Source organism: Aricia agestis, chromosome 19, assembly GCF_905147365.1.
Source record: "Aricia agestis chromosome 19, ilAriAges1.1, whole genome shotgun sequence".
NCBI classification, from domain to species: Eukaryota; Metazoa; Arthropoda; class Insecta; order Lepidoptera; family Lycaenidae; genus Aricia; species Aricia agestis.
The window spans coordinates 3,286,081-3,302,805 of record NC_056424.1 but is presented as its reverse complement, the minus strand read 5'-3'; the positions used below and the strand labels follow the sequence as shown (position 1 = coordinate 3,302,805).

The 16,725-nt window shown below is 34.4% G+C and overlaps 1 protein-coding gene across 2 annotated transcripts in view; it reads left to right on the top strand.

Moving 5' to 3' along the window:
- Positions 1 to 2,793: 2,793 nt before the first annotated feature.
- Positions 2,794 to 16,725, top strand: part of LOC121736789 (monocarboxylate transporter 13) — a 43,697-nt gene continuing 29,765 nt past the window's right edge. For both annotated transcript variants that reach the window (XM_042128176.1, XM_042128178.1), the window contains exon 1: positions 2,794 to 3,028. The gene's annotated coding sequence lies outside the window, so the exon portion shown is untranslated. The remainder of the gene's footprint in view (positions 3,029 to 16,725) is intronic.

Genomic DNA, 16,725 nt, shown 5'->3' with positions numbered 1-16,725 from the left:
TTTTACCGACATGATACATACGCAAAACATGTTAGAAAACATGAGAATACCAAGAGCGTCTCACTATCAAAAGAGTATATTTGTGACCACTGTAACCGGAGATTTCTCAATAAGTTTAATATAACGGTCCATTTGAAGACTCACGGTACTGTCGACCCGAAGATAGGAAAATTTTCTTGTGCAGTGTGCAAGGAAACCTACACAGAAAACAGGACATTGAAACGTCACATCCGTACCTGTCATTTCAACTTGAGTACACCTAAAAGACCCACACATCAAGATAAAATGATCAGAGAGAGCTGGATTGAGAAAGTGAGCAACACAGATGAATGTGTAAAAATTACAAAATTGAATAACAATGTTATAACCATTGTAAAGTGTGAGACAAAAGTTAGGACTGAGAAAGTTTGCCAATCAAATAAAGAAAAAAGCGAGACAAGGTTTTTCGAGAGTCACGGGCACTTTTCAAATGTTGTCTGTGACTACTGTAAGAGAGTAATGTTGAAAAAAAGTTTGATAAAGCATATCAGGGAGACCCATTTAAAAATAAAGAAATTTAAATGCTCTAAATGTAAAACATCATTTAGCAGAAAGTATCAATTGTTGAACCATAAGAATCAATGTTCTTAAAGTCATTTTAACAAAACCAAATTTTTCATTCTTTAAAATGTTAGGCTGATTTTAGGCTTACACTGACCAATTTATGTTCACCGTTGATGCTAATGATGAAGATGTATAAAATTTTAGGAAGAATTTTTGAATAATGCATAGCATTATGTACTTGTACTTCATACATTTTGGTTCTAGGCATCAACAGTCAGAACAACAGTAAAAGCCTAGTTATTGCTTTTAAACTGTATCAAGGTGCTCCTTTAAACATATTGTAGAACTTATGGCTGTGTTTTTTTGATAGATTAATGAAATATGTCTTCCTTAATTTATGCACAAATTATATTAAGTATAGTTTCTTCCAACTGGTGTTGTATGGTTTAATTCATTTTACATGACATGAGTATTTGTTATAGTATTCAATGATACCATTAATTTCTTGTTAACTTTTGCATGTTTAACCTACTCTTAAGATAGTGACAAAACTAAATAACATTTGTTTTTAATTATTAGGTACTGGCTACTGCTAGTTTATAAAAAAACTGTAATGGTGCCTTAACAGTAATAATTATTTTTTTACTAATACATTTTTACCGTGTTGGCTGCAAATTTGAAGTAACAAAACTTTGTAATTACTTTAATTAGTCAATAGCTTATAATTCATGTACCATGGTGGTGCTATATTTGTTTAAGTATAATTTATTGTTTACTATAAAAAGGTCGCAATATATTTAATTTCATAAAACTTGTTGAAGTAATAATTGTAGTAAAGACTTTGTTTTAAATGATTTTATACAGTACACATTTAACTCTTTGTTGCTAACAATTAGATTAAACTATTTTAATATTACCTACGATGTATTATTTTCCTTTATGTATTGTACACTGTTACCAGTCATGTACTGATGAAAATTGTATTAAGCTAATACATAATATCACAACAAATATTTACCATATTTGAGTTATTATTCAGCATAAGATAGTAATTACCTAGGTTCCTGTAGAAAGATTCACTGCAAAATATTTACATAGGTACTTACCAAAAAATATGAACGATTACAATTAGTATGTAAATATATTTTTGGTATGTAAATATTTTCTTTCTACAGGAACCTAGGTAATTACTATCTTATGATCTTTCTACAGGAACCTAGGTAATTACTATCTTATGCTGAATAATAACTCAAATATGGTAAATATTTTCGTATGGAAAATTATCTTGGTACATATTACGTTTAAGTATGAGAACTGCGATGGCACCCGGACTCGTAACTTTAACTGCATTTTATACAAGCCATAAACAAAATAGGAAAACGCGATAGAAATGTATACCTATTCGTTCGTGCACGAGTGCAACGCCTCCGTGCAAACAAATCTTCATCAACTTGAGTTAGACTTGGTATAGGATAGGCATGACCGTGTAATGTACGCGTTACAGTGGTCATTCATAAAAATTTCATTGCCCTTTTTATCAATGACAACCATTGACAGCTGTTGATGAATTGACATTTTGTTTGCGGGGGAGGGGGACATTTCATCAGGGAATTTAAAGGGTAAATTCTACCACTCTCTACAGGATCAAGTTTTAGTTAAGCCATGGTTCTTTAAATATAGAAAAGCCAAAAAATTTGTTACATCTACTGTTTGTCGTTTGCGTCTGGGTCACTCCTGCACTCCAATATTTCTTCACAAAATTAGGGTGAGAGATTCATCTCTCTGTGAATGTGGACTTGATGAAGGCACCCTTGAACATATATTTTTCAGCTGTCCTAACCGTATTTGCTCATTGTATGATCTACTTCCCTCTGATGTCTCCCGTCCCTCCAATTTCCAATCACTTTTGTCCCTTGTTCATACACCATTTATAGATGTTTTGTGTAATTTTATTAATTTAAATAATATTAAATTGTAGAATTAAGTCTTTACTAATAAATACTAACAAACTAACATTATTTATGTTGTGTTGTTACAGGTACTGTGTGGATTTAATTGTATCTATTGTAATTCTTTATTTTGAATATAGTTCTTTCTTTTCCTTTTTACTTGTACATTCACAAAGGTTATACAGAGCAGAGTGATTGTCGTCGATGGCGACCAAGTTATTTTTTTATCCCGCCACACTGATACTGGCTATTCCTCAAGGGAGGCCATTTTTAAAAGAAGAAGAAGACATTCATCGTACGTCAGGTAGGTACGTCACCATACGTCACGTACGTCGACATATTCATACAAAATACAAATTTTTAATTGATTCATTCAGTTGTTGGACTCTCTAATAAATAGGCTGTTTCGTTATCTCCTTTTGTTACAATTTTCATTTGGATCAAAGATTTTAGTGAAAAGTGTCAGTGCCTACTTGTTCAAGTGTATTTTTGTTTCTCGTAATAATAGAAGCTGTTCTCGGAATCGTATACATATCGTAAGTAAAATAGTACTTTTCCACATATTTTATGCATGCAAATAGTATATAAGTAAATATAAAATGAAATTAGCTCAAAATTGGCGTAACATGGATACCTACTTGACGTAAAAAATCTTTGTTGTGATATTTAGGAGCTTGGTCTTCTGTGATTTTACCATATTTAGTACAAATACTAGACGGTTCGGCTTATAAAACCATTCCAATAATAATAACATATTCGCAATACAAGGAAAACAAGTTTATCAAATTTATGAATAAGTATATGACCTGGATAAAATGTGACCTGGGATTCCCATATTTTCGAATCCAATAAAATCGAAAGTGTATAAAAAAAGAGGGGTGCAGATGTATTAACAGACTTATAATTCCTATGTTGTAATATCTTCTTAGCTGAAGTATGTAACAGCTCAACCATAACCTAAGCGTAGTCTAGTTTATTCACATTAAATCACTAAAAATGTTGTGCTTGAAAAATATTAGTGTCTGCTATTCTCATAGATTTTGCTTGTAAAGATATAAAGTTTGAGTAAACAGTAGTGTATCAAAATGATGTACAAAACTATTGTTATTCAAAATCCTTGATTTTGTTTGTGCATAAATGTAGTTATGGCAGTGACCATGGTTTTGGTGCAATAATTACAACTACAAAATTATTGTACAAAATTATTATAATTAAAATCCCTAATTTTGTTTGTGCAGACTGCACATTGCAATGTAATTATGATTAATGGCAGTGACCATCGTTTTTGCTGCAATAATAACAGTCTTATGTCCTTTTTTAAGATTCATAGTGTGATCTTTATTTAGCTGATTGAATGTCAATAGTTAACTTTAATAGATACCTTTGTATTTATAATAATTATGATTAATTCATCAAGCCCCATACGGTCACCGGTGACCAAGACACAATAGAAATTCTTTTGTCTTGTTTTTCCACGATCAACGGGTTGACACAGATACTACTAATTTATTTTACTTAAATGCTACGAATAATAAAAACTAAGGAATCGTAACTCCCATACTTTTACCGTTTTAAATTTGGGACCTTTTGATATGTCATGTAATGTCAGCCTAGTACCACTCAAGGTCACCTAAATATTGCAAATGTATTGAAATGTGTACCTAAGGTACACTTTTTTGACAAGTATTGTGGAGCATGTTTTTTGACGGAGTTACTTTTCCCTAGTTTTTATTATTTGTAGCTTAAATGTTTTTTATAATATAGCAAGTAGCTATAACAAAGTTTCTTTCAATAAATCTCATAAAACAAGGTGTTAGTTTCCTATTCTTTGTTTGAATTTTTTTAACATTGTACACATCACAATATTGCTAAGACTTTGTCTGATACATAAAGAACATGAGTAACAACATGTAACAAGTGTTCTTTGTTTCTATGTGCGGTGAATGGTGTTGTTTGCACATTAAATTGTTGTGATAACAGCTGATTAGTGGTTTTTCATTATTGTAACGACTGTTGTAACATGATTAGTAGCATGTGACTGTTTTAATGCAATTAACTGCTGCTGCACTCGTATACAAATATTTATTACTTTACTGTTTTTAATTGAAGATTTTGGCATAGGCCCTATACATTATTTATCAAACGCTTCATTAAATTAAATTAATGTTTAATCATCATTAAATGTCTCTGAGTGCAGCAGTAAGTTTGTTTTCTGAAACAAATCATCTTTACTAAACCTAGCAATCATAGTGTCTACTAGATTTTGAACACAACTTTGGGTAGAATTTATTATCTATATATTATCTAAGTATCTGCTGGGGCAGCTGATGCTGGAACTGAACATTTTTTGTTTAAAAATACCTTGTGTCCTTTATTGCCCAGTAAAGGACATGAGGCATTTTTTATGGCTCAAATGGCTAATCAATTTTTTTGCCTGCCCTGGCCCTGGGGCTCAAAAAAAATCATTGAGATTAGCCATTTGAGCATTAAAAGTAATGAACAGACCAGTCATTTATAAAATTTATAATATACATAGTATGGACAAATGGTGACCTAGATGCTTAGAAATCCACATTGTTATGTTGTGTTAGGTCAGCTTAAGGTCAGTATGTTAGGTAGGATAGGAGTTAGGACTAAATTTAATAGTTTATCTCAAAATCTTTTTGTTGTTATCATTATATACTTTTTAGGGTTCCGTACCCAAAGGGTAAAAACCTATTACTGAGACTTCGATGTCTGTCTGTCTCCAGACTGTACCTCAAGGACCGCTATACTTTTGAAAACTTTACCTTAGCTAGACTTGAAATTTTCACAGGATATTTTCATATTACTGGTGCCGCTATAACAACAAATACTAAAAACAAAAGGGCACGCAAAATTTCGATTCTTAAATTCTTTTGCATCTGTACCACAATTCACAATATATTATGCAGTATCCTATCCCTTGCGCTGTCATAATATGTGCTATTTTTGGATAAACCCTAGGGTTCATTCACAAAATGCTCATAGGCTAAGAGCATTCTTGGCAACACTCATTGTCTTTTTAATTGATTGAAGTTAGTAAAGTATGTTTATTTCCATTGATTGAATTTAGTAAGTATTTTTATTCATTAATTGAAGTTAGGAATGTAGGTATTCCAGTCATATTATCTACTATCAATAAAATGGCACAACAAGACGTCTGTGACGTCACGTCCGGTCAATTGATCAATCAAGACGTATTGTGTTGCGCGCGCGCATCCATAACGCATAAGTAGCCGGACAAAACAGTTCGGTATATTATGTAGTATTGATAGCGTAATTGGATCCTGACATACCATGTTTTTGAGAAGCAGATAAATTACTATTAAACTACAGGCCCATGTCGAAAATGGATGGGTCACCGCCGTAACGTATATATATAGGACGATATATAAGAGCATAAAATAATAAGATTTAGCACTATGCCGTCACTTGTAAGCTGTCCAACTGTCCAACTGAGTGCTGGTGTGAATTTAAAAGTGCAGGTAGAGTGAGTACATTTTTAGCCCCCAACAAAAAAGGGGGGTGTTATAAGTTTGACGTGTCTGTCTGTCGGTCTGTCTGTCTGTCTGTCTGTGGCGTCGTAGCATCCAAACGGGTGGGACGATTTTGATCTGGTTTTTTTTTGTTTGAAAGCTGACTTAATTGAGAGTGTTCTTAGCTATAGTTCATCATCATCAGCCTGCTCCGTGCTGAAAAATCGCGGTTCATCTGGTTCGTGAAGGGCCGATTAGCAACTTGCAGTCGTTTGGTGGGCTTTATTGCATTCTAGTTCATAAATGTCACGTATTTATGAATATTTACACATTAATGGAAAGTTGACCTGGTGCTGCAGCATCACCTGGTAATCAATAGGATACCCAGCTCCTCACCAACTAAGAGCAATGGTTTCGTGTTTGGGCTCATTTTAATTGCGACAACTAGTAAGACGTAGATAACCAATAAATTTTTCCATGCTGCTGCTGCAGCATCACCTGGATTCTATAGGAGCCGAGCTCTATATGAACCCAAGGTAGAGGTTTCATGTTTGGACTCATATTATCGGCCTCATCCAAAAGGACATTCCTAGGTGGTATTCATTGGGATATAATATGATCCTGTTGATAGGAATTATTCTACACTATAACCAACACAAGTTTAAAAAGCATGAAATAAAATTAAATTAAGAAATTTAAAAACAAACCCCGCCAAATAACTTTAAAAAGTAATGAAATAATATATTTTACTGACTTGTTTAAATAATTCCTAATTGTAAAGTGATATTTTAGTCCATAATTGTTGTCAAAGTGTGTCGGGGGACCGCTAATGTAGATGTTTGATTTCACATAACATTGTAGTTTATGGATCAGTTTTCAGCGAACCAAATTGAGACAATCAGTGACATATCGATACAAAATGCAAAAGACACTGTTGGCGGTCCCCCGACACACCGTGACAACAATTATGGACTAAAATATCACTTTACACTTAGGAATTATTTAAATTACTTTTTAAAGTTGTTTGGCAGGGGTTTTTTAAATTTCTTAATTTAATTTTATGGTCATATATTTTTGTACGGCATTTTTACCATCGATAGATACATAAAAATAATAAGAAAGCGCGCAGTGCCGTAAAAAAATTGTGCGCCACAAAGTCGGTATTTTTTTCTGACAATTTCCAGGGTGGTCATTTGATTCTGTACGGCATCTTTCTGTACATGTTATGTACATTTTACAATTGTCAGGCCTAACGAATGTTATGTACATTCGTTAGGCCTGACAATAGGTTTTTATTTACTTTTTATATTGATACTATAAAAAATAATAATTGGCAAAACAATGTTTTCCGGGTCAGCTAGTTTCCTTCTTTTAGCTCCCCTCGATTTCTCATGAATTTCATCTCGATATACTAGTAAAATCACGTGTTCGGGAATGTCAAAGATTTTGTGTAGTCTGCCGTCCAGCTGATATTTTCAAGAAGGGCACCCATACACTGCCACTGCGTTGGCAAGAGTGCATTGATTGTACGAGTGATTACTTTGAATAACAGAAATAAGTAAGTTCGAAATAATCAGCCAAGTGTGAGTCAGACTCGCGTACGAAGGGTTCCGTACCATTATAGAACTAAAAAAAGCCCAAAATTTGTAATTTTTGTTTGGAAGCCCCCTTAAATATTAATTTTACTATCCATTATTAAAGTACAAATAAAAAAAAGGATTTTGTAAAAATTTCAAGTGCCTATTAGCTTGATATCAACAATTATTGCTATAGCTTAGCAATTATTGATATTAAGCAAAAAAATCAGATTTGTTGTACGTTAAATATTTATTTTGTTTTGTTTTTAGTATTTTTTGTTATAGTGGCAACAGATGTTAAATTCACACATTCTGTGAAAATTACAGAAGTTGAGATACAGCCTGGAGACAGACAGACGGACAGACAGACTTTGTTTTTGTTTGTTTCCCATGGTTTCGATTAAATATTTCTCAATCCGGAGTAAAGGAAAAAGAAGTATATCCTCTCCTCAGGCGCGCGCGAACGCGACTGTTGGAGACTGAGAGGTAAGACAAATCTAGCGGTAAAGCTCCAATGTGGTTTTTCTTAAATATCTTTAAAACTATAAAGAATATTAAAAATCCGCTAGGTCGAACCCTCGGTGATAGAATTTTATATGATGTGTAAAAATATTAACTCAGTTTAATGTATGGTTTTGGCAATATATGAAAAAAGTCGTCAAAGTTAGATGCATTTTTGTGATTTTTTTCTATCGAGATATCGTGTTTTCGTTCAGATCGAATTCTCGGATTTCCGAGAATTCGATCTGAGCGATATAATGTAGTATCTGTGTTAAGAAAATTAAACAATTCGGGGCTTATTATCAAGTACAAAAATGATTTATAAAATCGACAATTTTGGATTAGTCGCCTTCTTAAGAAAGAAACTAAGAAACGAGTGATTTTAGAAGTAAGAAAAAGATACGCGATAGATCTTGATGTAACCAAGGTGATACAGTTATTTTCGGGTGCGAATTTATGAAACAACTAATGAAAATCTATCCATATCGACGAATTTTAAACTAAGTATATCCAGTAGCTGCAAAATTATTTAATAAATAAAAAAAATAAAAAATTCGACATAATAATATGTCAAGAGCCCATAACAAAATAAAAGAATAAATTGGTACTTATTTGGTCCTTCGAGAAGTCTTGTGACTTTTATATTAGCAGAAATATTTGCACAATACCTGTTGTCAGGTGAACAGAGGCCAATAACCTAGAGTCCTAGACTTAACATTTTAAACAACATTTATTGTGAATTACTCTTATTTCGATCTCTGCTAGTAAAAGTTTCTGCTTGGGTTGCCAAGCTTGACTCGGGCTCACCTACCCAAGATGATGTGTCCTCCCAAAACGAATACGTGTTTGTTTTGAGCCCATTCGCTTTTTTCTCAGCTGCTGTGTATGCTGTTACTATACGGCAAAGTTATTGCTGATCATAATATTTTTTTTGAAAAGGAACACGTTTGTAATTTAATCCACGAGAAAAAAGAAGAATAGCTTTGAATGGCAATAAAAAAAAGTTTTAACGGGTATTGACCCGCTGGCTCGCTCATCTCATGTTTCGCCAGGATCGGTAGCTGCAACCAAAAACATTGTTATGATTTCAGGAGTGACGAAGGGCCACGATCTGTCTAGTTGGGACCCGCAAAGAAATGAATCATGTACGAAAATTGGAGTAGGAAGTTAATCAAACAAATGTTTGCAGAAGTCGTGAATGCCGGAAGACCAAGAGCGAATGAAAATCCTTATCATTAAAAGAATGGCTGTCTACTCACCACAGCCGCAGACTCAACCTGGTGCTTGGTAGGCAGCCTGTCTTCGACACCGATTCGACTATTTAACATATTTTTTTCAACAAAATAGTTCTCATAATTTATTCTGTTCTGACCAATGAAAAAGCTTTTGGTGTTAGTTTGAGATGTCATAAGGCTATCTACCGTTTCGTATTTTATAGGAAATGCTTGGTCCATTTCAAACACATAAAGAGAGTGCAATAAATGGGGTACAAGCTTTCCTTGGCATTCACCAAAGGTTGTCTAACAGAAAATGCCTTGAGGTGCGCCTATCCCGTGCAATCAATAAATCAACACATACATAAAATTACAAGGAAAATCAATCACAACGGCCTTAATAAACGTTAAGAACTAGCTCAAGAAAAACGTGTCGCTCATTTCGACTTATCGCATTTGTAAATATTCTGAGAATGATGAAATCCAGTGTCGTTTGCGCTAAGAACACAATCGTGGAATTTAAAATTACGATAAGATAAACCCAACATCACTGTTGAATTTTCCTTTGATAGTAGTTAACGAGAATTTGTAATTTCATTTTAACTGGGGCCTTTTAATTAACTACGCAGCATCGATAACGCGCGTTTAGGCTCGGCTGTTTCTTGCTACTGTAGCGTCTACTTTAGAAAATTGATTTTGAAGTTTTTTAACAGAATTTTATCTGCTAAACAGCGTTGTTATTTGTTAATTGATTAATGATTTGACATCGGCCAATTAAAACGCCATGTAAATAAATTAATGTAAAAACTGGAAACACGAGAGAATTTAGACACAGCTAGTGAAATGAAATGAAAAATATTGATTTCTAAGTAAGTTAACAAAGTTAACACTTTTAGAACGTCAAGTCTACATGAGGCCTACCATTTACTAATGTCATTTCACAGGATTAGGTTAGCTACGGCGCGGCGCGGCGGCGGCGTAAAGCAGCGGTATGTACGGCGTTGCGGAATAATTGATTCGAAGCTGTATTTAAACAGAAAGATGCCGTACAGAATCAAATGACCACCCTGGAAATTGTCAGAAAAAAATACCGACTTTGTGGCGCACAATTTTTTTACGGCACTGCGCGCTTTCTTATTATTTTTATGTATCTATCGATGGTAAAAATGCCGTACAAAAATATATGACCATAAAATTAAATTAAGAAATTTAAAAAACCCCTGCCAAACAACTTTAAAAAGTAATTTAAATAATTCCTAATTGTAAAGTGATATTTTAGTCCATAATTGTTGTCAAAGTGTGTCGGGGGACCGCTAATGTAGATGTTTGATTTCACATAACATTGTAGTTTATGGATCAGTTTTCAGCGAACCAAATTGAGACAATCAGTGACATATCGATACAAAATGCAAAAGACACTGTTGGCGGTCCCCCGACACACCGTGACAACAATTATGGACTAAAATATCACTTTACACTTAGGAATTATTTAAATTACTTTTTAAAGTTGTTTGGCAGGGGTTTTTTAAATTTCTTAATTTAATTTTATGGTCATATATTTTTGTACGGCATTTTTACCATCGATAGATACATAAAAATAATAAGAAAGCGCGCAGTGCCGTAAAAAAATTGTGCGCCACAAAGTCGGTATTTTTTTCTGACAATTTCCAGGGTGGTCATTTGATTCTGTACGGCATCTTTCTGTTTAAATACAGCTTCGAATCAATTATTCCGCAACGCCGTACATACCGCTGCTTTACGCCGCCGCCGCGCCGCGCCGTAGCTAACCTAATCCTGTGAAATGACATTAGTAAATGGTAGGCCTCATGTAGACTTGACGTTCTAAAAGTGTTAACTTTGTTAACTTACTTAGAAATCAATATTTTTCATTTCATTTCACTAGCTGTGTCTAAATTCTCTCGTGTTTCCAGTTTTTACATTAATTTATTTACATGGCGTTTTAATTGGCCGATGTCAAATCATTAATCAATTAACAAATAACAACGCTGTTTAGCAGATAAAATTCTGTTAAAAAACTTCAAAATCAATTTTCTAAAGTAGACGCTACAGTAGCAAGAAACAGCCGAGCCTAAACGCGCGTTATCGATGCTGCGTAGTTAATTAAAAGGCCCCAGTTAAAATGAAATTACAAATTCTCGTTAACTACTATCAAAGGAAAATTCAACAGTGATGTTGGGTTTATCTTATCGTAATTTTAAATTCCACGATTGTGTTCTTAGCGCAAACGACACTGGATTTCATCATTCTCAGAATATTTACAAATGCGATAAGTCGAAATGAGCGACACGTTTTTCTTGAGCTAGTTCTTAACGTTTATTAAGGCCGTTGTGATTGATTTTCCTTGTAATTTTATGTATGTGTTGATTTATTGATTGCACGGGATAGGCGCACCTCAAGGCATTTTCTGTTAGACAACCTTTGGTGAATGCCAAGGAAAGCTTGTACCCCATTTATTGCACTCTCTTTATGTGTTTGAAATGGACCAAGCATTTCCTATAAAATACGAAACGGTAGATAGCCTTATGACATCTCAAACTAACACCAAAAGCTTTTTCATTGGTCAGAACAGAATAAATTATGAGAACTATTTTGTTGAAAAAAATATGTTAAATAGTCGAATCGGTGTCGAAGACAGGCTGCCTACCAAGCACCAGGTTGAGTCTGCGGCTGTGGTGAGTAGACAGCCATTCTTTTAATGATAAGGATTTTCATTCGCTCTTGGTCTTCCGGCATTCACGACTTCTGCAAACATTTGTTTGATTAACTTCCTACTCCAATTTTCGTACATGATTCATTTCTTTGCGGGTCCCAACTAGACAGATCGTGGCCCTTCGTCACTCCTGAAATCATAACAATGTTTTTGGTTGCAGCTACCGATCCTGGCGAAACATGAGATGAGCGAGCCAGCGGGTCAATACCCGTTAAAACTTTTTTTTATTGCCATTCAAAGCTATTCTTCTTTTTTCTCGTGGATTAAATTACAAACGTGTTCCTTTTCAAAAAAAATATTATGATCAGCAATAACTTTGCCGTATAGTAACAGCATACACAGCAGCTGAGAAAAAAGCGAATGGGCTCAAAACAAACACGTATTCGTTTTGGGAGGACACATCATCTTGGGTAGGTGAGCCCGAGTCAAGCTTGGCAACCCAAGCAGAAACTTTTACTAGCAGAGATCGAAATAAGAGTAATTCACAATAAATGTTGTTTAAAATGTTAAGTCTAGGACTCTAGGTTATTGGCCTCTGTTCACCTGACAACAGGTATTGTGCAAATATTTCTGCTAATATAAAAGTCACAAGACTTCTCGAAGGACCAAATAAGTACCAATTTATTCTTTTATTTTGTTATGGGCTCTTGACATATTATTATGTCGAATTTTTTATTTTTTTTATTTATTAAATAATTTTGCAGCTACTGGATATACTTAGTTTAAAATTCGTCGATATGGATAGATTTTCATTAGTTGTTTCATAAATTCGCACCCGAAAATAACTGTATCACCTTGGTTACATCAAGATCTATCGCGTATCTTTTTCTTACTTCTAAAATCACTCGTTTCTTAGTTTCTTTCTTAAGAAGGCGACTAATCCAAAATTGTCGATTTTATAAATCATTTTTGTACTTGATAATAAGCCCCGAATTGTTTAATTTTCTTAACACAGATACTACATTATATCGCTCAGATCGAATTCTCGGAAATCCGAGAATTCGATCTGAACGAAAACACGATATCTCGATAGAAAAAAATCACAAAAATGCATCTAACTTTGACGACTTTTTTCATATATTGCCAAAACCATACATTAAACTGAGTTAATATTTTTACACATCATATAAAATTCTATCACCGAGGGTTCGACCTAGCGGATTTTTAATATTCTTTATAGTTTTAAAGATATTTAAGAAAAACCACATTGGAGCTTTACCGCTAGATTTGTCTTACCTCTCAGTCTCCAACAGTCGCGTTCGCGCGCGCCTGAGGAGAGGATATACTTCTTTTTCCTTTACTCCGGATTGAGAAATATTTAATCGAAACCATGGGAAACAAACAAAAACAAAGTCTGTCTGTCCGTCTGTCTGTCTCCAGGCTGTATCTCAACTTCTGTAATTTTCACAGAATGTGTGAATTTAACATCTGTTGCCACTATAACAAAAAATACTAAAAACAAAACAAAATAAATATTTAACGTACAACAAATCTGATTTTTTTGCTTAATATCAATAATTGCTAAGCTATAGCAATAATTGTTGATATCAAGCTAATAGGCACTTGAAATTTTTACAAAATCCTTTTTTTTATTTGTACTTTAATAATGGATAGTAAAATTAATATTTAAGGGGGCTTCCAAACAAAAATTACAAATTTTGGGCTTTTTTTAGTTCTATAATGGTACGGAACCCTTCGTACGCGAGTCTGACTCACACTTGGCTGATTATTTCGAACTTACTTATTTCTGTTATTCAAAGTAATCACTCGTACAATCAATGCACTCTTGCCAACGCAGTGGCAGTGTATGGGTGCCCTTCTTGAAAATATCAGCTGGACGGCAGACTACACAAAATCTTTGACATTCCCGAACACGTGATTTTACTAGTATATCGAGATGAAATTCATGAGAAATCGAGGGGAGCTAAAAGAAGGAAACTAGCTGACCCGGAAAACATTGTTTTGCCAATTATTATTTTTTATAGTATCAATATAAAAAGTAAATAAAAACCTATTGTCAGGCCTAACGAATGTACATAACATTATAATCGGTTGAACCGTTTTGGATGAGTTCGCGCACAAACACTGTGACCCGAGAATTTTCTATACATATTTGACTAGATGATCCGGCAAACGTTAGTTTGCCACATAAATTATTTCTAGTATCAATAATATATTATATCAAAAAGCAGATAAAAAATTATCCTCAAGCCTAACGAATGTATGTATGCAAAATTTCATTGAATCGGTTGAGCAGTTCGCTTACAAACATTGTGACATGAGAATTTTGTATATTTTAATCTAACAAAATATGTTAATATATTTTACGCAAATGCACACAAAAACTAATCAAATTCGGACGTGGACGAAGACGTGGCTAGTAGATTACCTATATTAAATAAAGTTATAATATTTGTGTAACAACTACAGCAGAAAGTATTACTAGTGTTTATGCCAAAAAGTATTAATTTGATTCTCAAAGTACAGATAGAAAATGTGACTCGAACTTCTCAAAATTTTATCTGATATATTTAGTTATACTACGTTCGTACAAAAAGTGATTACGAGAATAATTACACAAAATAGCCGCGGTGACATTTTGAATGCGTTGGGCGAGTGCGGGGGGTATGAAGTGCGCGGGTGAAAACCGATTTTTTTCTGGCATAGGTCGCCCCCTTAATATGGTAGCCTCTGTAGGTTGCCAAAATAAAGAATCAAATAGCTTTTTCGTTCCTACACGAAGTTATCCGTCAAAAACCACTTTACATTTTCACTACCTCTACCCCTACATATAATATTAAACCTGGATAGTGCCAAAGGGCTATTTCCAATGAGTAATGTACCTGACATTATTGTACCCTTATAATTCTAGTGAATCGTGAAGTTTCAAGACTCGAAGAGTGCCACAAAAAGCCTTAAGCCTTATCCCATTGAAAGGTAAAGGATGGCTCACCCTCCTCATTGTCTGCGTAGGATCTAATTCTAAGGCCACATGATAGGTATCTCAATACTCACTTATAGTCACGTAAACATCAGCTGATGTGATTAGTGTCGCGTTACGTTTTGGGATCCGTATGTTATTAACTAGCAATTTTGCGTCAATTACCGAAGCACACACTGATATCCATAGTAATATTAAAATGCAAAACGTATAACAGACCGGGAGACCAGTCTGTTATCCGTCTACGGCCAAATCGCTGAACCGATTCTGCTGAAATTTAGCATGTGAGATTACTTGGCGTGCGAAAGGACGTATAGAATACTTTTTATCGTAGAAAATGTACGGCTTTTGGCGCAACGGAGTTGCGGGCTTTATCTAGTAAGCCATATTTCTAAGCATGCCTGTTGTTTTTTTGTCCAAAAATCCTATAAAATCGCTGAAGAGCTGCGTGCTCTAGTAAAAACTGCTGCAGTTCCAAATCACACTAAGCTCAAGGATCCCCAAATTAGTTGTAATTGTTGCAGTAATTATTATCACCTTATCATATCTGTTAACCATTTGACAAATTGGCAGTATAAACAAGTAGAGTACTACACACACCCACGGCGCGTCTGGTATCTAAGCTTGATAACAAGTTTTTCGGCGGAGTATTTCAAACAACCCTTTGTTGAAATTTTTTGGGCACTTAGGTAAGCCTTCTTTATTGTGTTTGTGGCTTTGAATCGCTTATTGCTGTCCGATTTCTGGGTTCTTTTTAGCAGGAGATTACCTTTTTAACAGCGTTGCGCGTTGTTGATTTATTAATGTCTCGATGGCTGTCTAATCAAACGCTAGTAAACTGATAAACTCCTTTAAAAACAACAAAAACCTGCTATCTGTTATTCTCTCTGTATCTGTATTCTGTATATTGTCTGTGATCCATTGAAGTGTCTGATAAGGACTAAGGTCTCTCTCAAGAATTACTCCTTTCCTTAGTTCTCTTGTGTTGGTGGTTGCAATTTATTTGGAAGCGACAGACTCTTATTATACAGAAGTGTATGTAGAACGGGACTTTAAATAGAAGCTGCGTTCTTTCTTTATTAGTAAGAGGGTTTAGGTGTTCATGAATTTGGCCAAATTTTGGTCCTCCATTTAGCAGTCGTTAAATGTGAATCATATTTCCTCGCTAATCACGTGTAAATGATCTGTTTGCACTTATCACTAGCGCCAAAGTCCCGAACACGCGTGCGTTGAACCAAGGCCAAATGTGACAAATATTTACTGATTCGTGGATTCTGGCGATTAGATGTGAAAAGTTACAAGGTACAGCAAACGATGCTCTTCTTATTGATGTCTAATTAATAGAAAATGATATGACCAAAACATCTGCATTATCATTAGCTTAGACTTAGAGGAACATCAACAAGGAGGACATCTTAAGAAGTGAAAGATTGACAAAGGTCTACTTTTTGCCTCTAATTTCCATCAGTGTTTCTATTATTTTGCATTTCTTCTGTAGTCCTGCGAATCCTGCTAGTATATCAAGTCATGGTTAGCCAGGATAACGTGGTTTCAACTTTCACTATCCACTTTACAATGAAGACTGCAGCTTTAGTTACCATTAAACAATTTCGCTGTATCGGATCTGCTGCTGATTATGACAATGCTAAAGCGTATTTAAGGGATTAAAGTTGCCTTTAAGACGGCAGAAATTTTTGCAAGATTTCTGCGCCTCTTTAATATCAGGGGAAGTTGAGTGTGCTATGTTTTTTTAATTTATCAGCATGTTTATT